This window comes from Anas platyrhynchos, chromosome Z, assembly GCF_047663525.1.
Source record: "Anas platyrhynchos isolate ZD024472 breed Pekin duck chromosome Z, IASCAAS_PekinDuck_T2T, whole genome shotgun sequence".
NCBI classification, from domain to species: domain Eukaryota; kingdom Metazoa; phylum Chordata; class Aves; order Anseriformes; family Anatidae; genus Anas; species Anas platyrhynchos.
In genome coordinates, this window is record NC_092621.1 from 63,230,266 (window position 1) to 63,254,855 (window position 24,590).

A 24,590-nucleotide genomic window follows, 5' to 3' on the forward strand; every position below is an offset into this window, starting at 1 on the left:
ACTATAGCCTTTCATTGTGGCTATTTCAGAAGCCATAGTGTACAGTTCCCTCACATATGAGGACAGATTCTTAAGTGTGGCTTAACTAGTCTTCATCCAGGATTTAAGATAGGGAAACAAACCTAACAAACCTGATGCTTTTAACATACCATCTTTGTTTCAACAGAGAATAGTGAAGAGGTAAATGATGAGAATAAAATAAAATAAAATAAAATAAAATAAAATAAAATAAAATAAAATAAAATAAAATAAAATAAAATAAAATAAAATAAAATAAAATAAAATAAAAATAATAAAATAAAATAAAGAACAAAAAAATAACCAAAAAGTTGTCTTTATGTTAGTTTGTTTATCACCTGCCCAGAAGGCAATAAGAGCTTGTTTTCTTAGAACAACCTGTAAAATTCTAGGACGCATAAGAAGTCAAAACTTTTCCCTGCCCTGCCACTGACTCCTTCACAGGAACATGGATGCTGGCACTGAAAGTTGTTTCACTGAAGTGGGTGATATGCCATCATGGAAAAATAGAGCTCATGTACAAAGTAGGGTAACTCAGCGTTTACTCTACTTGTTCCCCCACTTGGGGTTTTGTAAGAGATTTTATTGTTCTACTCCTCATTAAGAGAAAAATAAATCATCATTTGTAACTGCAAGTCCATTTTGACACCTCTGTATTTGCTTACTGTTTCACACACTGTATATAGGAGACAGCTGGTGACAGGTAGAGTAGTACTAGCTTTGGGGACTGAAGAAAGAGCTTCACATTCTACAAAGAGAAACCACTGTTTAATATTCTGCTCCAGCGCTTAAACTGCTGTTAGCTACAGGGAGTCACTATTAACAGTTTTCACACTTGGAAGAAAGTGCTTTAGATTACAAAGATTTTATTTTTTTTTCAGCTTTGCTACAGTTGGCACAAAATAATTATAGAGTTTCTATATTTCCATTTTTCTTTTGTGAAAATGAAAGAGAGAAGAACATTTATGAAAATGCACAATCCTGCTGAGCCACTTCTGAGAACATTGGGAGGAAGAGGGCAAGGTGTAATAGCTGCTGTAGTGGGCTGATATTCATAAGTGGATAAAAGAAAGAAAAAGTTAATACCAGAATTTCCAAAATAGTTTGCATGAAGATGAATACTTCTTTACGGTTACAGAAAATAAACAATATGTAAACTTTTGAAAATTTGCTTATTACTAAAGCTGTTCAAATTAAAATACTTTACACTTATGAATGAAAGTTTCTTTGTGTAATTTTGCATTCAACCTTCTAATGTTTCACTGCATTGTCCAACAATTAGTCTATTTATTGTTGACACTAACGAATAATTAAATCCAGGTTTGTTTGTTTGTTTTTTTTCCCCACACAAGTGAGGACCTAAACCATATGTAAGTGCTCATAAATGGAGGTGGTCTCACCTGGAGAAGATTTTTTTTTCCTGTTCCCCTTAGTTTTCTAACATAGTATCATTCATTTTAATATTTCTTGACCAACCCCATTAACCTAGGCATACTTACCTGCTTTTTGTAGCAGTGAAATGAACAGTTGTATTTTAGGGATCAATGAAAGACAAAACTCAAAACTCAGGGCAGGCAAAACAATTAAATGTTCAGATCTCATGAGCCTGCAAAATAATGTGAGGAAACTTAATTGAAAATGTTCTTTGAAGCCTTTGGGATTTCAAATAAAATTAACTGGTTTATGTTTCAGTTGAAGCTTGAGAATAAATTAAACTTTGTCCTTTTGTATTTTATATTAAATATTTCACATCTTGGTCAAAAATATCTCCTTTTCATCTGAAAATTTGATAACATCTGTTTTGGTGGAATGGTGTCAATACAGTTCTTGAAACTATGCACACAGTTGTTACAAAGAATAGATTACAGATTTTTGAACTCAGGATGAAATTAAAGCAAAAATCTTCTTCTTATTATTATTAGTCAAAGATGTATAAGAAGAAGTTCTTTCATTTGGTGGAAACCATTGTGACTCAAAGAAAAGCTGAGGAGTTGATACCAAGCCAAGAACTTGGGTCCATGATATAAAACAATATGTTATTTCAAGTAAACACTAAGCATGAGAAGAAATGTACTCAAAAAACTGCTTCTTCAATTAATTCTTCAGGTTGATTTAAAGTAAAAATTTCTTTAATTCTTAGTTATCTTTTTTATTTATCAATATCTCTGTTATGTGAATCTGAGAAAGGCCTACTTGTCAAAGCCATTACAATATATTCTGCCCACACAGGAAATATCTAATTAAATGGATGCCTTGTTGAGCTATGGTCTTGGATTTGTTTCATATTCAAAAACATGTTTAAAATATGATAGAACTGTCGGAGAGTGATGTTTCAACTCTTCCTTTATTTCATTTTTTTTTATTGAACTTTATTAATTGCTTCCATTTCCACAAGCCTACATTCCCAAAGTCAAGTCAATATTCCCGGTATCTTCCTGCCCATTTGACAGAAATTTTCCTGCTGAAAGTCCTGGTCTGAAGGCCAGATATGAAGAAACTAAAGCTTTAGTTTTAAATAATCCTAAAATTAATCCCATGTAGATTCTTCTTACTAGGTAAGAATAGCCAATATGCATAAGCACATCATGTGAAATACCAGTAATAATTGTTATTTGTATAAAATATATTAGAGATATTTAATAGAAAACACATGGTAAAAACATTTGAGAAAGACTCTTCCAAACAAATATGCCATCTGTAATATCTGCATTTAGAATCAGGTTAGGTTTCCTACTTACCTAGGTTTGTGAGATGAGGCATACTGAAGGGAGTGTGCCAGCAGTCTGAAGAAGAGGCATGAATAACCTGCCTCTAAGGACACTCCATATGTCTCTCCTACACTGCTCACCTAATCAAAGAAAATAAGTTCACAGAATCACAGAATCATCTAGGTTGGAAGAGACCTCCAAGATCAGCTAGTCCAATCACTAACCTAACACTAAAAAGTCCTCCACTAAACTATATCACTAAGCTCTACATCTAAACGTCTTTTAAAGACCTCCAGGGATGGTGATTCAACCACTTCCCTGGGCAGCCTATTCCAATCCCTAACAACCCTTTCAGTAAAGAAGTTCTTGCTAACATCCAACCTAAACCTTCCCTGGCACAACTTAAGCCCATTCCCCCTCATCCTGTCACCAGGCATGTGGGAGAATAGACCAACCCCCACCTCGCTACAGCCTCCTTTAAGGTACCTGTAGAGTGCAGTAAGGTTGCCCCTGAGCCTCCTCTTCTCCAGACTGAACTATCCCAGCTCCCTCAGCTGCTCCTCAAGACTTGTTCTCCAGACCCCTCACCAGCTTCGTTGTCCTTCTTTGGACTTGCTCGAGCACCTCCATGTCCTTCCTGTAGTGAGGGACCAAAAACTGAACACAGTACTTGAGGTGTGGCCTCACTAGAGCTGAGTACAGAGGGACAATCACTTCCCTAGCCTTGCTAGCCATACTACTTCTTATACAAGCCAGGATGCTGTTGGCCTTCTTGGCCACCTGAGCACACTGCTGGATTATATTCAGCCGACTATCCACCAATACTCCCGGGTACTTCTCTGTCTGGCAGCTTTCTAACCACTCATCTTCCAGCCTGTAGCTCTGCTTGGGGTTTTTTTGCCCCAGGTGCAGGACCCAGCACTTGGCCTTGTTGAACTTCTTACAGTTGGCCTCAGCCCATCGATCCAGCCTATCCAGATCCTGCAGCAGAGCCTTCCTACCCTCGAGCAGATCAACAAACGTACCTAACTTGGTACTAATTTGGTCATTCACAAACTTAATGAGGGTGCACTCAATCCCCTCATCCAGATCATTGATAAAGATATTAAAGGGAACTGGCCCTAGTACTGAGTCCTGGGGGACTCCACTAGTGACCAGCCTCCAGCTGGATCAAACTCCATTCACCACTATTCCACTACTCTTTGGGCCTGGTTACCCAGCCAGTTTCTAACCCAACAAAGCATATGCCAGTCCAAGCCAAGAGTAGCCAGTTTCTCAATGAGAAGCTGTGGGAAATGGTGTCAAAAGCCTTACTGAAGTCAAGGTAGACCACATCCACAGCCTTTCCCTCAACCACTAAGCATGTCACTTTGTCATAGAAAGAGCTCTGGTTCATCAAGCAGGACCTGCCTTTCATAAACCCATGCTGACTGGGTCTGATCACCTGGTTGCCCTGCAAGTGCAGCATGATAACACTCAAGATAATCTGCTCTGTGAGCTTCCCTGGCACTGAGGTCAAACTAACAGGCCTATAGTTTCCTGGGTCTACCTTCTGGCCCTTTTTGTAGATGGGCATCACATTTGCTAGCTGCTAGTCGACTGGGACCTCCCCTGAGAGCCAGGACTGCTGATTAATGATGGAAAGTGGTTTGGCCAGTTCTTCCACCAGTTCTCTCAGTACTTTCGGGTGGACCCCATATGGCCCCATCAACTTGTGTACATCTAAATGCTGTAGCAGGTCACCAGCCATTTCCTCATGGATTGTGAGGGCCACATCCTGCTCCCCATCCCCTTCCACCAGTTCAGGGTACTGGGTATCCAGAGAACAACTAGTTTTGCTGCTAAAGACTGAGGCAAAGAAGGCATTAAGCACCTCAGTCTTCTCCTCATCTCTCATCACTAAATTTCCCCCCGCATCCAGCAAAGGATGGAGATTCTCCTTAGTCCTCCTTTTCGTGCTGATGTGTTTATAAAAACTTTTTCTGTTGTCTTTAAAAGCAATAGTTAGATTGAGCTCCAGATGAGCTTTGGCCTTTCTAGTTTTGTCCCTACACATCCTTACAACATCCTTGTAATCCTTCTGAGTGGCCTGCCCTCTTTTCCAAAGATCATAAACCCTCTTTTTTTTCCTAAGCTCTAGCTACAATTCTCTGTTCAACCAGGCCAGCTGGCTCATCTTTGGGCACATGGGGACAGACGCTCCAGAGCCAAGTAGCAAGGATAAATGTTTTGAAAATCTGGAAAAAAACATTCAGACTTGTCCAGGTTTTTGGTTTTGTTGTTGTTTGTTTTTTTATATTGACATAAATTCCTTAATCTTCCAAAGTCATCTTAGTCTCGGCTACATCTACGAGGTTCTACAACTTTGCATATTAACATCCCTTACTCAACACTTGGTGAGTAGTTTGTCTGGGAACTGCAGATTTTGGACCAGATTGCTGTCAGAGCTGTAGACAATAAGGTGTCATTGATATATTCATGCCAAACCTCAGTCCTAGGAAAAAAAGTTTAATTTAAAGTAATTCGGCATCTGAACCTGATGATTTGTAGTCATCAAAGACAAAGGATTAAAAGAAAGATTACAGAACTACTCAGTCCTATTTGAGGTATCCAGAGTCACTTTTTAAATTATAGCAAAAATATAATATTCCTGTTGAGTCCTAGAGGGAACTGTAGATTAACTGAAAAGGAAGACCTGGAGTATGTGTTGATATAAATGTCATTGTGCTTATTAGAGGATAGGGATACTCTCCCTTACTAGCAGGGAGAGTAAAAAAGAGAAAAGAATCTATTGATGGCTTTCTGGCATTTTGAGAACCAGAAAGGACATACATAAAGGAAAGAAAGATATTTGTTGTGAAATGATGTAAATCTGAGACATTTCTAATAGAGATAAAAAAGTGAGTGTGGTTCAGGCAGTTCTTCGTGTTTATGAGCTATTTTATCTCTTTTATAAATATATATATCATTGTTTGTTTTATATCTTGTTGAAGTCTCATTTCCTCTTTTGTATGCAACTGTAGTCTACTGAATACAAATGAAACAGGAAATTACAAAAGGAAAATTAATATCCACATTCAGCTTCCAGTAGCACTACTCCCACTGCTTCTGTAACACCAAGATTGGCAAAGAATTAAAGAGGATTAATGATCCTTGCAGCTGCATCCCATTCAGTAAAGAACTGCTAACTATGCAATACTGCAATTTTGCATTTATTGTTTTTTTACCATATTCCTTTAATATGGTCCATGTTTTCTCCTTTCCTATCCCCCAACTGGTGTTCAGCTTAAATATATGAGACAGTTGTTGGGGCCCATCCCTATTCTAACAAGCATTGTTCTCCCTTCTACTGCAGATACTGTAAAACTGCTTGCAGGGTAAGACCTAGTTTCATGATTGTCATTACATCATGGTGAGATAGTCACCAATTGTGTTTCAGCCTAGGCAGGGTGGTTTTCCACTTTTTTTTTTTTTTTTTTTTTTTTTATGGGAACCTTTAAGTGAAATCCCATCACAATTTTTGCTTTCTGAGAAGATATAAATAATTTCTCTATTTCAGGAAGCTTCGAGTCTCATTTGTACATTTTGTGCTAGAAAGAAAATTATGCAAAATGTGGAACTTGTCAGACACAGGCTTTACTGTGGAGAACAACTGAGACCTGCAAATGAGCTTTGGTTCTCTGTTTCTCAATGCTGTAATGGTGAAGAATTAAGCATTTACCTTAAAGCACCCAATCTGAAATCTTCACAGACTGCAAGTAGCATGATAAGAGAATTTCATATTTGAAAAAGTGGTACAAGGATTGAAAAATATTCTCAAAGTTAATGGACAAAATTAATGGGCTGTCTTCATGCTTTTCCTTCTTAGTGTGAGGACAATGTGCTTAGGAAATAGTGACAGTCAAGAAAGAATATAGAATCATAACAGCCTTATGAGATTTCTGAATACTTTGATACACTTTTATAAGAGATTCAAGTTCTTAATTAATGTATATATAAGTGATAAAAAATCTTCAGTTTTCCACATCACTGCAGGTAAGAAAGAGTACAAAGAGAACTTGAACATTTTAACTGAAACATATTCAAGATTAACTGCATGGACAATATATATCTCCAGGTCCTGTACTGCTGCCAGACATAAATTCAGAGTCTTCTGCAGATAATACCTGCAATGTACTTGAAGAATAATATTTAGTAACTAGTTTTCTACTTTATTATTATTATTATTATTATTATTATTAATAATAATAATAATAATAATATTATTATTATTAATAATATTAATAATATTAATATATTTAAAAATAAAAATATTAATATAATAATAATAATTTCTACAGTATCATGAATGAAAAATTAACCACACTCTGCTAAACAGAAGAAAGATCTGAGTAGCCTTGTCTCCTGTCTCCATTACCAAGCATGTGGCCATTAGCAATTAAGGTAAATACAAGTGACTGTAATTTGATCTTTCATTACAAAACCTCCATCTCCTCACCTTCCTTTCAGGTACCTGTAGAGAGCAATAAGGTCTCCCATGAGACTCCTCTTCTCCAGACCAAACAACCCCAGTTCCCTCAGTCACTCCTCACAGGACTTAAGTTCCAGGCTCTTCACCAGCTTCGTAGCCCTTCTCTGGACATGCTCCAGGGCCTCAATGTCCTTCTTGTAGCTAGGGGCCCAAAACTGAACACAGTGCTTGAGGTGTGGCCTCACCAGAGCCGAGTACAGGGGGACAACCACCTCCCTGCTCCTGCTGGCTACACTGTTCCTGATACAAGCCAGGATGCTCTTGGCCGTCCTGGCCAGCTGGGAACCCTGACAGCTTATATTCAGATGTGCATTGACCAACACCCTCAGATCCTTTTCCTCAGCACAGCTTTCCAGCCACTCTGCCCCAAGCCTATAGCATTGCATGGGGTTGTTGTTGCCAAAGTGCAGGACCCGGCACTTAGCCATGTTGAACCTCATCCCATTGGCCTCTGCCCATCAAACTATCCTGTCCAGGTCCCTCTGCAGGGCCTTCCTACCCTCCACCAGATTGACACTTCCTCTTGGATTTGTCCAAGTCATCCATTTTAGATGACTTGGTGTCATCTGCAAGCTTACTGAGGGTGCACTCCATTCCCCTGTCTAAATCACCAAGACAGATGTTAAAGGGAATGGACACCAACACCAACCCCTGGGCAACACCATTCATGACCAGCTGGATTTAACTCAAAAACAAAACAAAACAAAACAAAACAAACTTTCATGAAGATTTAGTTAAAGTCGTACTTTAGAAACATTTTTTGTTTTGTAATTCCCTTCAGTAGAGTTTAAATCTTTTATTTTCAATGATGTTTTTTAATACTTATTTAAAGAATTATTTTTTTTCACAATTATAAACTTTAACATTTTTTTAAATTATTTTTGATTATCCAAAAATATGTACTAATTTAGAATAAAAACTCGTAAGACATCTCAAAAGGAAAATGTTTTCAGCATTGATCACTTTTGTTAACGATACATTTTTAACAGAAATATCTATCCATTGTCCCTTTGTACTTGTTTGATATTTAAAAAAAAAAAATCACCAACACAGGAAAAAAAGTAAATATAGTCAGTGATACAAGACTTGTTGTATTGCCATAAGGCCAAGGGAAGTGATCTTGTGATCCTCAGACCTGGTGAGGCCACACCTGGAACTGTGTCCAGTTCTGAACTCCCCAGCACAGGAGGGACATGGAGCTACAGCAGCAAGTCCAGAGGAGGGTTACTAGGTGATCAGAGGATTGGAGCACATGTCATACGAGGACAGGCTGAGAGAGCTGGACCATTTTAGCTTGGACAAGAGAAGACTGAGGGGAGATCTCATCAATGTGTATAAATACCTGAGGGGAAGCTGCTGAAAGGATGGAGCTGGTCACTTGTCAGTCGTGCCTAGCGACAAGGTAAGAGGCAATAGGCACAAACAGAAGCATAGGATGTTTAGGCCCAAGATTAGGAGGCACTTTACTGTGAGGGTGACAGAACACTTGCACAGGCTGCCCAGAGAGGTTGTGGAGTCTCCTTCTCTGGAGATATTCAAAACCCACCTGGCTGTCATCCTGTGTAATGTGCTCTAGGTGATCCTGCTCAGCAGGGGGGGTGCACTAAGTGATCTTCAGAGATCTCTTCCAGTCTCGGTCATTCTGTGCTTCTGTGACTTTTGGTGTGTAACACATACAATTGAGACCTAGAAGCAGCAAGATCTAGCACTAGCCAAATTCTGGTGCCAGATTCTGCTAAAGTGATACTGTGACTTGGCAGGTCGAAGTTGATGGAATAAACTTCAGGCTTGGTTTTGGTTTCTTGGGTTATAAGTGGTGTAAGCAAACAAGGTACAGTTATCTAAATAGGTTTAAAAAGTCATTCAGACTAAAGCAAGCTTGATGTCAGAATTTATGCCCTTACTACAATTTATTATTATTGTCATTGTTACTGACATTAATACTGATATTATTTATTTTTTTAGTCATTACTGAACTAGACCTCCAAGTGGTATTGAGATTAGTGTCTCAGAGATACGATGAAAATGCAAACTGTAATAAAATTGGTACCTGGTGGAGCGGTAGAATTCATTTTAAGGATTAAATTGTTGTATAGGAGAAACAAAATTACTAAAGATAGCATGAATGGGTTGAAAGAAGTGCTGTTGTGTTGGTGTCTATTAGCTCCTTCATCCCCAGCGCAAATGTAATCTGATGAAAAGCCTTAGCTGCAGCACTGTACTTCTGGACCTCTCTGTTATCTTGGCATATCTCTAAGCAAAAGATGAAAACAAACTTGAAACCTTAAAAAAGCTACAAGAGAGTATGTTAAAAATGCATACTGGCTTTTTCATGTCACCTAACCAGACTGTTAACTCTATGCAAGGTTTTCAGGCTAAAGTAGCTTTGGAGGGGCTATAGCATATGTTAGCAAGCTACTGCTTTTGACTAGAGTGTTTGACAAGAGTGTTTGGCAGACTTCTCAAGCCAACAGGGACAAGGGGAATGTTCAGTGCATAGCTGCAGAGTATGATGCCAACCTAAATTTTGGGGTTCATACAAGCAGAGACCAACCACGTTTACATTAAGTTGGTGGTGGCTAGAGTATATGAGTAAGGTAAGTTTGTGTAAAAGCAAGGGTGGTGTTCAGGATATATAAAAAAAAATTGTGAAGATTGCTGAAATAAATAATTAAAAGGTGCAGCAAGACACAGCAGAAGGCACGGACCAACTCAGTGCCTAAGCATCACCTTGGGTGAGGTCAGGAGGGGTCACAATGCTGGCTTCAGAATACAGATATGGCTACAACTCTGTAGACAACACAGAGCAAATAATGAGAGTAACAACAAGCTCACTGAGGTGCTGCCAGGTAAACTTAATGGCTTAAGTTTAAGGAATTCCACAAGGAATTTCTGACAACTTATGGGAAAAAAAGAGAGAAACTTTCAATTTGCTAAAACTTTTATTATATTTCCTTGCGTTCCTCGGGTTTTCTTGGGTGTCACAAAACCCATGAGGGTTTTGCTTCTTTAGCCAGTTTGAAGATTTGTGAATAGTATCAGTGAATTACATTAGTTCCCATTAAAAGGTTAATTTATTTTCTGCTCAGAATACCTCACTGCACATTGATGGAATGTGCATTGTGCATTGATGAATACCAACACTGCACACTGATGGCAATTCCCATACAAACACAACACCCCATGTACCCTATAAAGGATTTTTGTTTTTGTTTTTGTTTTGTACTCTTCGCTCTGCTCCTAATAACCAAGTCATTAGTCTCAGAGGAAAACAGCATGGAACTGAACAAGAGCTGGGCAATCCAAACAGAAAAAGTAGCCAAAAAATCAATTTAACAGTATAAAATTATCCTTAAAGACAAAATATGCACAACTGTATGTAAGTCAAAATAGGCTGACAGATGCACAATGTTACTCTTAATTTTATTATTTGGCAGCTGTGTTCAGTTGGAGTAACAGGCATTTTAATTTTATGAATGTAATTGGCATCACAGAGATGGGCTTGTGATATGAGTAAGTCTCCCTCAGGAATCAGGAGATTAGACAGAGTTCAGTGTACTTATTGTAGTACCAAAATCCTTGGCAAAACTATACAAAATCTTGGCTTTATTACAAGAGAGACAGAATATAAAATAAGTAAATTCTTTCAGAAATTAAAACACTTCTGAAATGCATGACTAGTACCACATACTATAATACTAATTATCATACATCTACTAAGAATATTTCTTTGTAACAGATTATGAGAAATAAGTAAAACTTCTGACATGTTACCTGTTAGTAGGAAACCATGGTAAGATAGAGGCATCATTGCTTGCTGTTCTGCTGAAACACTGGGGGAAAAAAAAAATCAGTCTCAGAATGTTTATATTTTATAGTGTATTATAAAGAAAATAAACCAATATGCTTTTTAGAAGGTTTGAGTTACTCTGAACATTCTAAATGTAATCAGAATTCTCAATAGGCCCTATTTCACACAACTTGTTTCCTAATCTACAGGAAAACTGGAACGTGTTTTCCTTTGGAGTGGTCAATGCAGAACTACACTGAAAGGAAGACAAAAGGTGTGCATTATAAGTTACGAGGAAAGAAGTTCTAAACAAACTGTTGGTTCAATGTGGTTCATTTCTAGGGCAGAACAATCAGAGATAAAGGAGCTAATTAGATCTGGGAGATATTTAAAGACATTTTTCTTAGGGCACAAGAGCTCTTCGTCCAACTTGCAAGAAGTTGGGCAACGGAGGGAAGAGACTATCTTGGCAAATTCAAGACTTCTTAGCCAAACTAAAATACAAAAACAAAATGGATAGGCAGTGGAGGCAGGGAAAAATGTTCTGGGGAGATTATAGGGGTATGGCCCAGGAGTGAAGGGAGGGGACCAGGAAAGCCAAAGCACAGATGCAGCTGAACTTGGCTAAAGATGTAAAAAAATAATTAGAAGCGTTTCTTCAAGTACATAGGACATCAAAGGATGATAATAGATACTGTACCCCTGCCCCGCCCCAATGAGCAAAACAGAAGACCTGGCTACAACCAACATGGAGAAGGCTGAGATACTCAACAAGTTTTTTGCTTCAGTCTTCACCAGCAATGGACCCATTTCACAGAATCAGAAGGAAGGGACTGGGAGGGTGAGGTAATACACACTACAGGAGAAGATTAGGTTGGAGACCACCTAAGGAACCTGAATGTGCACAAGTCCATGGGGCCCAATAAAATGCATCTGAGGGTCCTGAGGGAAATGGTGGATAAAGTTGCTAAGCCAGTATACATAGACTTTGAAAAGTTGTGTCAGTCCAGTGAAGCTTCTAGAGACTGGAAAAGCGAAAACATAAAATAGGTTTTTAAAAAGGAAAAAAAGGAAACCCAGAAAACTACAGGCCACTCAGTCTCACGTCTCTGCCTGGCAAGATCATTGAGCTGATCATCCTGGAAGGCATCCACATAAGGCAAATGGAAAACAGAGAGGTTGTTTGTGACAGGCAACATGGCTCTACCGAGGGCAAATCATGCCTGACTAACTTGGTAGCCTTCTACAGTGGGGCTACAGCACTGGTGGATAGGGGCAGAGCAATTGGTATCATCTATCCCAACTTGTGCAAAGCACTAAAATGGAGAGACATGGACATGACATTTGGAGCATGCAGTGGGTAAGGAATTGGCTGGATACTTGCATTCAAAGATTTGCAGTCAATAGCTTAATGTCCAGATGGATACCAGTGATGAGTGCTCTCCTTCATTCTTTACCACCAACCTTCACTCAGGGGCTAGCACTGCTACCAGTGCTATTAACATCTGTTACTGATGTGGGCAGTGGGATTGAGAGCACCCTCAGCAAGCTGGCAGTCAACCCAAGCTTAGTGATGAGGTTGACATGTGGGAAGGAAGGGATGCAGGAGGAGGGGGACCTTGAGAGGCTTGAGATGTGGGCCTGTGCGAAACTCACGAAGTCCAGCAAAGCCAAGTGAAAAGTCCTGCACCTGGGCTGGGGAAATCCCAAAAATGAAGGCAGGCTGGGGCATGAGAGCAGTCTACAGAGAAGGACTTGGGAGTGTTGTTGGATAAAAATATGAAGATGAGTCAGCAATGTGTTCTTGCAGCCCAGGAAGCTAATCGTATCCTGGCCTGCATCCAAAGAAGTGTGGTCATCAGGCTGAGGGAGGTGAAGAGCAACTTTTTATTTGGGCAGAAAATGATAGGACAAGGGGTAATGGATTTAAACTAGAAGAGGGGAGATTTAGACTAGGTATTTTGAAAAAGCTCTTTACTGAGAGGGTTGTAAGGCAGTGGAACACGTTGTCCAGAGAACCTGTGGATGCCCCATCCCTGGAAGTGTTCAAGGCCACATTGGATGGGGTTTTGAGCAACCTGGTCTAGTAGAAGGCATCCTGGCCAATGGCAGAGGGATTGGAACTAGATGTTTTTTAAAGTCCCTTCCAAGTAAAATTGTTGTATGGCTCTGCAATTCTAGGATTCTGTGACTGATTCTATGATTCTATATTCCTGAAGTGGTTAGTACCATTTTATGGTAGCTCTGAAAAACAGGACTCAAGGAAAGTGGATGAAATTCAAAACTTTTTTTTTTTTTTTTTTTTTTTTTTCTGAGTTATAATAGTCATTCTGAATCTACAATATGCTTTAAGTGACTAACTTCATTTAGACTGCACTGCATTTCCTGATACTATGTGGCAGTGACCCAAAGCAGTCCAGTAGTCTTTCAATTCTTTCAATTTTTGAAAGTTAAAACTACCACATTTCCACTACATGTGAGAACTTACAATTTCTCACTGCCACCAAATCCAGTTGTTTCTGTGTTTAATAACACAGTAAGAAATGATATGTGGTAAATATTTTTGTGTAGCCTCTTAATAGGATAGTGATAAATAATAATACACATGAGGAGTCATTAATGTGTCACTGTGCAGTTTGTGCAAGTATCATTTGTTGAGGATGAAATTTGTCTCTAAGAGTTAGCACGGGGGCATATTTAATATGCACAATGAGTTCTCATATTACACATACACTCTGTGCCATCTCTTTGCCCAGAGGTGAATTTAATTTGCATTACTATCCTGGAATAAAAAAGCTTACTTTCCAGAGCTCATGTTCTAGGCACACAAATGAAAGGTGTTCCAAACCATTGGTAAGTAATGTAGAAGTCAAAAAAAAAATAAAAATAAAATTGCATTTTTATTGTTCATAGCTATGGATTAAGGTACTATTGTAAGTTTATGACAATAGTATGAATATTGCAAATCCATGACTTAAAATTGTATAGAGAAAATGAATTAGAATTTCCTGCAGAAGTGTTTCAATCTAAATCAAAATGTGACTGTGAAAGAGCAAAGTGGAAAAACCTCTAAATGGGTCATGATAAGCACCTCTTAAAATACTCTTGGCAGACACCTTCCCCAAGGTCTCTGTCTCCTATACACTGAACTTCTTTTACCAGCTGCAGTGTGTACTGATCAAAAGGCAAATAAACATTTACTGTTTTCCAAGCCCAAAAGAGGGCTTGAATGTAAAGTTTGCATTTATTGTAAATTTAATATTTCATCTAAAACAAGATTTTCCTGCAAATGATGACTTGCCAGAAGATTTAAAATATGTCTGATTTGGGAAGAGATACAAGCCAAAAATTGTTGTAGGCTACTGCCTGGATGAATTGTATTATGTCAGATTATGAGGATGTTAAATTTCAGTGAAAAACTAGATATGCTTACAGTTTGTTTGTTTTTTTTTTCCGTCAAAAAAAAAAAAAAGTTTTTTTTTGTTTTCCTTCACAATTCTTCTGTTAAGAGATACATATTATATAGGATAGTACTAGTTGGAGACCAAGTGAGTTTATCAGTCTCAGAGTTAACAGGAATGTTTTTAAGACCTGAATGCTCTGAAATAAGACAAAAATGACTGACTGTCCTATACTAAGGACTGTTGTATTTTGAAGTTTTCAGCTTCCTCTTTTTTTCTGTGTGAACAAATGCAGAGTTATATAAGAAATTGGAAATTATACATGGCTTTAAAAAATGTCAGTCATTTTTCATAATAGTATGTTGTTCAGATATGACCTGCTCACTGCACTCTAATTACTCTAATTACATTATTCGGTCAAGGAGTTACCAGTCGCAATTGTACAGCCTTGTTTTTCGTGTCCTGCTGTCAGCAACTGGGAAGAGGGGCCGTGTGCTGCTGTGTAGGCATTATACCCTACCTTAGCAGGAGCTACAACTCAACTGACAAAGAATAAATTCCAGCTTGATAATTAACCTACAGCTCTAAATGAAAAATCAGGTGTGCTGCTTTGTTCCAGTTCCATGCACAAGAAGCTAGGTAGGGTGTCTGTATTAATGGGATGACTTTGTCAGCCTGGCTGCCCTGTGTGCCCACATAACACCCACTTCTGCAGCCAGCAGTGAAAGAAAGAAACAAGTGGCAACTCCACCTGCACCCAATATAAACCACTGCTGATAAGAAAATGAAGTTCAGTCTCCCATTTTGAATATTAAAAATCTGAAAACTTCTCAAGATGAAGAGTGATGTATTCTTTCAAGATATAATTATGGATGTAGATAATAACGCCTCTTGTAAATTAAGCAACTAATAACACCTCTTGTAAATTAAGCAACTATTAGAACCCATGATCTTGGAGATCTTTTACAACCTTAATAATTCTATGATTCTATGATACTGTGCTTTGAATAAATGTTTCAAAACAAAACAAAATGAAACAAAAAAATGAACAAAAACCACGAAAACAAAAACACCACCATATTTCCCTAAAATTATGCTTAGACTTTCCAGCATGGAGGCTTAGTACCAGCACAGTTTCATTACTGGTTTTTATTTGTGTTGTGATGTGATTGGATTGAAAGAGTGCCAGGGCTTATCTACTTTGTTATCTGTTTTTTCAGTTGCCAAAATAAATTCTCATAACTGATTGGCAAATACTTCTTTGCCAATCCTTTCTTTCTTTCTTTCTTTCTTTCTTTCTTTCTTTCTTTCTTTCTTTCTTTCTTTCTTTCTTTCTTTCTTTCTTTCTTTCTTTCTTTCTTTCTTTCTTTCTCTCTCTCTCTCTCTCTCTCTCTCTCTCTCTCTCTCTCTCTCTCTCTTTCTCTCTTTCTCTCTTTCTCTCTTTCTCTCTTTCTTTCTCTCTTTCTTTCTCTCTTTCTCTCTTTCTCTTTCTTTCTTTCTCTCTTTCTTTCTCTCTTTCTTTCTCTCCTCTCTTTCTCTCTCTCTTTCTCTCTTTCTCTTTCTCTCTTTCTCTCTCTCTCTCTCTCTTTCTCTCTCTCTTTCTCTTTCTTTCTCTTTCTTTCTTTCTTTCTTTCTTTCTTTCTTTCTTTCTTTCTTTCTTTCTTTCTTTCTTTCTTTCTTTCTTTCTTTCTCTCTCTCTCTCTCTGTGTCTCTGTCTTTCTCTCTGTCTTTCTCTTTCTCTCTTTCTCTCTTTCTTTCACTTTCTTTCTTGCTTTCTCTCCTGCTTTCTCTCTTTCTCACTTTCTCTCTTGCTTTCTCTCTCGCTTTCTCTCTTTCTTGTTTTCTCTCTTTCTCGCTTTCTCTTTCTCGCTTTTTTCTTTTCTTTTTTTTTTTCCTCCAGCAAGTAGCTTATCTGGTGAAGTTGTTCTGAAACAAAAACTAAAGTACTTTTCCCATCTCCTCCTGTAGCTGCATAAATTTATTCTCCAAGTCCCCCCCCCTTTTTTTTGTCTGAAACTAATGTTAGCTCTTGTTCTCTTGCTTTTGCTATCTCCTTTAGTAATTTTTTCATTCACTTCATCTTTCTCTCACTTTAAACATCCTTTTCTTTGTCTTAACACATTCTCTGCCTTCAAAATGCTACATCCTTCAAAATGAGAGGTGGGGTCCCTGCTGCAGAATGGTGTGCTTAAACCAGTAAACAGAGTGCAAGGAACTAAAGTCTGTTTTAATGTCATTAAAAGCAAAGGCATACATTTAATACTAAAACAAATAAGACAAGATGAAGGAATGCTACCTGGCAAAGAATTGACTTGAAATCACACTGTTTATCCTAGTCTAACGTTAGAGTGGAAAGGGATAATATCGAATAAGAGTTGTACTGTTATATGACCATGACTAAGTTCCTGAGAAGGGTCTGAAAAACAAATAATAGTAATGAGATAACACTTCCCTGGAGGATTCCAGCATAGGAGGTGAAAGGAGAATAGTTTATGAAGTAAAGTTTGATGGAAAACCAAGAGGCACTGCCAAATCTGTCTTTAATTGAAATCCTATCTGTGGATAAAAGAATGATTCAGACACTGCCAGTGTCCTCAAGCTTTCATGTGGCAATGTAATAAATACCCATCAAGCTACCTGCACTCTTTGCCAAACAAGTGCCAAAGAAGGAAAGTGAAGAGGACAAGCAGACACTTCAGGATTTCACTTGATATGTATTAGCAAAGTACCAGAGTAAGATGAGGAAAGGGAAAACCAATGAGAGGAGGAAAGTAAAAAAGAGAATACAAGAGCAGAACTGAGGCCTGTCACACTTTGCAGTCCTGTCCTTTCCATTTAACATGAAACTCTTCTTTTATAAATGTCAAAAAGTCAGAAAGTAGTCATGTGATTGTATTTATTGTTTCTCAGTGACTTTAAATTATCTTTAGTCTGTTCACAACAAAGAACTAATTTGTGTCTCACCACCTGTCTTGTAAACTCAGCCTCAAAAGCAAAGGTCAAGTTGGACTCTTTCACAGCTCTTAAGAAAGGGTTTAGATTACTACCACTCCCACATTTGTACAGACCATCACTTTCCAATTATGCTCACATGCCTTTGCTCATATGTTACTGACTGTTTTTCTAAAGGATCGGTTCTGCTTGTGACTAACAAGGAGGAAAAGGTTTCAGGTTACTCTTACTCGAGTTTCATCTCCAAGACTCATGTGAGTAAAATGAAACAAATAGAATGATGTTAGACAGGACTCTGGGTAAGCACAAACATGCACATGCACACTCGCATTTTCATGAGAACATTTCATTTAAGGTGAATTAAAATAGCCATTCCTTTGATCACACTTGTATATTAGCAAGCAACATATTTGCAGTATCTTTTTGCTATGCAACATCACAATATTTAATAAATATTGTTTCACTATTATAGAATAGAATCATAGTATCATTTAGGTTGGAAAAGATCTCTAAGATCATTAAGTCTGAATGTTAACCTAGCACTGCCAATTCTCCCACTAAAACATGTCTCTAAGCATCACCTCCACATAGGTTTTTAATACCTCTAGGGAAGGTGACTCAACCACTTACCTAGGCAGCCTGTTCCAATGCTTCACCACCCTTTCAGTGAAGAAACTCTTCCTAATTTCTAACCTAAACCTCTCCTGGCACAACTTGAGGCCATTCCCTCCTTTTCTATTGCTTGTTGCTTGGACGAAGAGACTGACTCCCACTCCCCTACAACTCCCTTTCAGGTAGCTGTACAGAGTGATAAGGTCTCCCACGAACCTCTTTTTCTCTAAACTAAACAATCCCAATGCCCTTAGGTACTCCTCTTTAAGACTTGTTCTCCAGATCCTTCACCAGCTTTGTTGCTCTTCTTTGGACACACTCAAATACCTTGATGTCCTGCTTGTAGTGAGGGGCCCAAAACTGAACACAGTACTTGAGGTGCAGCCTCACGAGAGCAGAGTACAGGGGGACAATCACCTCCCTGGTCCTGCTGACTACACTATTCCTGGTACAAGCCAGGATGTGTTTGACCTTCTCGGCCACCTGAGTACATTACTGGCTTGACCAATTGATATCAACCAACATCCCCAGTTCCTTTTCCACAGGGATTATGTAGAGAACTGATAAAGCTTCTCTTCTCTCTGAAATGACTCTTAAAATACCTTCAGAAATAGAATATTTTTGTAGCTGGGTTGTGCTTGTGTGTTTCTGTCATCTTTCCAATTTCATGATTACTTTTTGTTTGGGTTGTTGGGTATTCTTATGTTACCAGTATTCAAAAGAGAACAGAGTAATCTAAAGTATTTATCTATTATAAGGAAATAACTGTTCTCTGAATGAAGAAACAGATGTAAAATTAACCAAAATTCTCAACTGTTTCACAAATTATCTTAGAAGAAAAAAAAAAAAAAAAAAAAAAAAAAGCACAAATCTCAGTTGCCTTATCTATAAGCTACACAAATCTTTATTATTTCATATTAGTGTCATAAAAATAAAATTATTCCTGTCTGAAAAATGCTTTGTGGAAAAGTCACTGATATAAACCCATCTTATTTGTATTTGTTTAACAATTTCTATAATGGTTTTTCTCCTGTGAAGAAAAGCTGAGAGAGATGGGGATCTTCAGCCTGAAGAAGAGGAGGCTCATGGGTGGCATCATTCCAGCTTTTCAGCACTTATAGGGGGCTTATAAAAAAAGATGGAAAACAACTTTTTGCTCAGGCAGGCAATGATAGGACAAGAGGGAGTGGTTTAAACTAAAAGAGGGGAGATTATATTAGAGGTTAGGAGGAAATTCCTCTCTCAGAGGGTTGTAAGGCAGTGGCACAGGCTGCCTAGAGAAGCTGTGGATGCCCCATATATGGAGGTTCTCAAGGCCAAGTTGGATGGGGCTTTGGACAACCTGATGTGGTGGGAGGTGTCCCTGCATATGGCAGGGAGATGGAACCAGGTGGTCTTGAAGGTCCCTCCCAGCCCAAACCATTCTGTGATTCTATGGTGATTCTATAACTTTCATTGGCTAATTTATGAAATGTTTAATGAGGGAAAATTTGTTATGTTCTCTTTGGTTTTGTTTTATTTATTTATTTCCTTATTTGGCTTCAATGGGAGGTAGTTATAAAAGTATTGATTATATACAGGATAAGGGACTCAGAATTAACAGTATCTTGAAATAATTTTACATGTACAATCTAATCATTTTAATTTGCAGACTGATACAAATGAAAGGCAGATATTGACTCTGCCATGAATGACTAATAGAGTTTCTTTGTCTCTGCACAGTCTTTGAAACAGAAGTGGAAATTTGGCGTGTTCTTAAGAGACAATCCTGTGCTGTCCAGAGCTTTATGAGAGACCTGCCTGCCCCTTTTCCTTTCAAAATACTCACCATAACATGTTTGACACCTTCTTTCCATTTCATAACAACAAGGAAACATCAACTACAGTGAGTTCTAGACCAGCCCAGTGGAATAAATTTACAAGGTAATTAAATAAATCTGTACCCTGCCCACTCTGTCTATTCAGGGCCAGACATGTCTTTCATGCTTGATGTCAGTCCAGCATTTTCCAGTGACATCTTGAGCTGCTACAGACTTTCTGGGTCTCATTCTTTCCACCACCCCAATGCCTACTTTCTTACTTCCTCTCTAATCCTCTCAGGGAGTCTGGACTGGTTCTTCAGCTGCTTCCGGACTGCACTTCTCTCCGCTTGGCCTGAACCTGCACATTAGAGATTCTTCCAGCTGAAAATATCCAGTTGCTTCAAGAGTTATTTCACCTGGCCCAGCACACAATAGCCAAGACAAGACTGTCCAGAAACATGTTTTCATTGAAGTATAGTGCATAAAGCAGTCAAATGAACAACAAAAGCAGCACATAAGGCAAAATGTGTATTTTGCAACATCTGTCTGACAATGCAGATGTAAAGACTCACTGTACTTTGAGGATTGCTCCATCCTTAAGAGCATAATCTTTCAGTACTTTGAAGATTATATCTGATACTTTTCTGAGTGCTGAGGCAATCTGCATATTTGTGTACTGCAAACTTTAAATGACATAAATCAAAGCTGACAAACTAAAAACGTTGTTGTTGAAGTACCTAAAATCCATAATGCTGCCATTCCCATGATTCAATAGACCCTTTCCAGGTTTGATTGAAAGATTGCTCTATAGCTCTCCAACCGTAGTCTGAAAAGCCAATGCATTATGGTAGGACTGACAGGATATGATTAATGTTGTTAAAAATATATCAGCATGTATTAGGGCAGACTTTGTGTATCCATTCAGGCCAATCAAATTGTCCATTATCAAATGAGGTAAGAAAATAAATAAGAGGCTTTCAGTGTCACATTCAGACTCTCTGATTACATTTGTGTTTGTTTTTTTTTTTTTTTTCAATGTCATTTGCTATCACTTGTTACTTTTCATTAGAACTCAGTTGTCTCTGAAATATGAAAAAGCTGAACATCAGTCATGCTGAATTAAAAATACACAACTTATGCATAAATTTGGTGTTCAGAAAGTGTAGAACATTGTCCTTGAACAAAAATTTCCTTGGTAAATATGTCGCTACTCAGTCTGCAAATGTACCAGATAGCTGAAGTGCTGTCCTCTGGAGATGCGTAAATTTCCATCATTACTAGATTCTATTACTAGAAGGCCTACCAACTACCAGTGGACAAATTGTCATGGAATCACAGAATGGATGTCATTGGGTCTAACCCCTCTGATGACGCAGGGAAACCCAGAGCAGGTTGCCTAGGACCACGTCCAGGCAGTTTTTGAAGATCTTCAAGGAGGGAGATCCAAAGCCTCTCTGGGCAGCCTGTGCCAGTGCTCAGCCCATAGGCATGGGTATTACTACTGTTAGAGGTATGTCATGCTTGATTTTGGCAATTGGATTATCCTTCTGTTGTGCACTTTGCCCTCTCATCTCATTCTGCGCACAGAAGCACACAGAATTACTGCACTGGGGAAGTATCTGCCTTGATAGGAGAAAGACTGCCAAAGGTGTTGAGAGTTCAAAGACCTTGATGTGAGAATGTGTGTTAATTGAACTTAACTTTATAGAAATAGATAAGGTGCTGGAGGTAACTGAAAAATAGTCTTGAAAATGAGAGGTTTGTGGAAATAAGGCAGCAAGCACTATAATAAACTTGAAGATGAATCAACTGTGATAAGTGTATTGACTGAGACACAGTGGATTTACAAAGAAAATGTGGATCACCATGACAGAAGAAATTGCTTATGGCATGACTTTAAAATGAACTGCAGAAAAAGCAGTGGACACGCTTGGTTAGCTCCTGTCCTGTTAAAGCCGTATAGTTCAGATTGCTCCAAAAATCCTTAGGTGTGAGCTATATATTTCCAGGGCATTATTCTCAATATATAAATCTGAATCTTTGGAGGACCATGACTTTTGAGAATAACACATGTGGTCATTAATGTCCAACTGAAATACATATTTTTAAATAATAAGTATCATATGATTTTGTGATTTAACCATAGAATCATAGAATCATTAATGTTGGAAAGTACCTCCAAGATAATCTGGTCCAACAGTCCCCCTACCACCAGTATTATATGTAAAATTTGGGTAATCATCAGGAACATTTATTGATAGTAATGACCATACTACCAGGATTTTCCTTCCTGGACTCCTGCAAGAGTCCATAACAAAGTTTACTTCAGGTCACAATTCCCATGTGAAAACTGGACTAGAATTGAAGACTGCTGTGCTGTATTATTATATACCATTAGTAGATGGCTGCAATTTGAAGATCAGCTTCTATTTCGGGCATGCTAAAACTGAAGGCACGTCTGTAATCAAAATTCCTTTTAATATTTATACTGCATTCTCTCTTCCTGGGTCTGTTATTTAGATCAATCCATCCATCAGACTTAGATTTCAGTGCCCTTTTACCAGGGTGTGGAAACTTCGGCTTAAGTTTGTTTTCTCCTTCTTCCCAGAAGAAGAATTAATATTGCTTTTTATGTTCTGTGATTTAGACTGTTGGTTTTGCTCTCTGGGCAGGACTTGTTCTGAGGTGTCTGCGTTTTGAAGTAAAATTAATAGAATCTCTGTGAGAACAAATGCCTGAATGTTTCAAACTAATTCCAGATTAGCTCTAATACTCCCTGGAGACCATCTTTATTCTTGTCTGTGGTGGTGACTACCCAGGTGGAATTCTCTACTGAGTTACTACATGGTTAAGTTTGCAAACAAACAAACATACAAACATGTAGAAATGCTGTCTCAAAACTTTTGACTTTGTGGAACATGTGGCAGTCAGATCTTTGTGTTGATTTACTATATTGTTTCAGTAGAAGGGTGGCTTAGAAAACCTGATGAAGTAGTGAAGGTACTTTGGCACTTTTCAGTGATGGAAGTGAATGCACAATAATTCTCAATGGTGCTCATAACATTTGCAATGTGTTAAAAAAAAAAAAAAAAAAAAAAAAGACACCTCCTTAGTATATTATATAGACCATATAGTGAATGGATATATCCCACCATATCTTCAACAGCTACTATAAATTTTTTTTAATAATATGCCACAGAATTAGTTGGATACTACATGATATATAATACTTCATGCTGAACAATGTTTCCAAAATATTATGAAACATATCAGATGAGAAAGTAATGCAACTTCAAAAGAGTATCAGAGTCTACAAATATTCATTTTACTTCAGTAATAAGTATGTTTTGGTTTTAGACCATAGCATCTGAATACAAATGACAACATACTTCTAAAATTGCATTGAGATTGATAATGTGATTGAGAAGAAGATGAGAACATTGTACCTAAGGAGATATCCATATGTAGCAGAACAAGCTGAATTTCCTTAATTCCCAGTAGTCCCATCATATTAAACAGAAGCATTTTTTCCCTTCTATCCACCAACAAGAGAGGAATAATCCTTTTCCCCATGGGCTAATCTCACCCTAAATGACAATCCCACTTCAGAACCACCATTCAAGGACCTGTAAGGAAAGAAAAGCCTCCTGCTTTTATTCACCACAATTGAAGATTATTTTTGTACGAATGTAAAAGCTAAGATCATTGACAACACAGCAATGAAAATCTACACTTTATGGCCATGATGTTGTTCCCAATTTTGAGTACATTCTCCTGTGACATGGATATGTCCCAAAGAGAATAAATGTTGCTTTATCTCAAACTTTCCATGCATTACCAGACAATGTCATGTAAGTGAATCTTAACTACATTTACATATATATAAAATTTATATGTATATAAATTCTGTTTATTTCTGCTTCTTAAACTTTGTCAATTTATAAATTAAATCTACCAGCATTTTCATGTGTGAAGCTGCCCAGAATCACAGAATCACAGAATTGTCTAGGCTGGAAGAGACCTCAAGATCATCGAGTCCAACCTCTGACCTAAAACTAGAAGCTGACTATCATCGTAGTAAAAGGATGCAAATTAATTTTGATTAGAAGTTATAAGAAAATGTTTCTTATAGACATTAAGATTGTATATAACCACAGCCTTGAAATGTGCCTGACTAAAGCCTGCATTTCGTTTCAGGCAGTTTATACTTCAGGAGGGAACCAGAAAGACATGAGCCTTTGTACAGAGCTTACTCTCCAACAATATAAAAATCAAATGCTATGAGTACAGTTTTGTATTTCATTAGTTGATTATATAAATTTAGCTGTTAAGAAATGACAATAACAACAAAATTGCAATCAATGCAAAGGAAATAATTTGGAAATTATGAACATCGGCATTTGGAGCTTCTTGGTAAATTCTGACTTGAAAAGTTAATGAAAAATTAAGTTTCTAACACATTCACAATATTTGTACTCATTCCCTTCTTTCATACTGTTGACATTCTGATATGATAACATCTCTTCTGCATACACTTATAGATGCAGAAACATATTCAACATGCTTTAAAAAAAGCCATACCCACCTCTAATCACAAGAGCACAACCATTGTTCCAGTGACAGGAAAAGCTGAAACATAAACTCCATTCTTAAAAAGAGAAAGTAGGAATCCCAGAAAACTACAGGCCACTCAATTTCACCTCTCTTCCCGGGCTGATCCTCCTAGAAAGTGCTAAGGCACATGGAAAACAGAGAGGTGACTGGTGACTGGCAACA

General features: G+C 37.9%; 1 long non-coding RNA gene across 1 annotated transcript; it reads right to left on the minus strand.

Moving 5' to 3' along the window:
- Positions 1-917: 917 nt before the first annotated feature.
- Positions 918-24,590, minus strand: LOC113840395 (uncharacterized). Its single transcript, XR_003493214.3, has 4 exons — positions 24,400-24,590; positions 11,032-11,090; positions 2,757-2,866; positions 918-1,624 (listed from the first exon to the last, which is right to left on the minus strand). It is a non-coding gene; the product is annotated as an uncharacterized lncRNA (long non-coding RNA).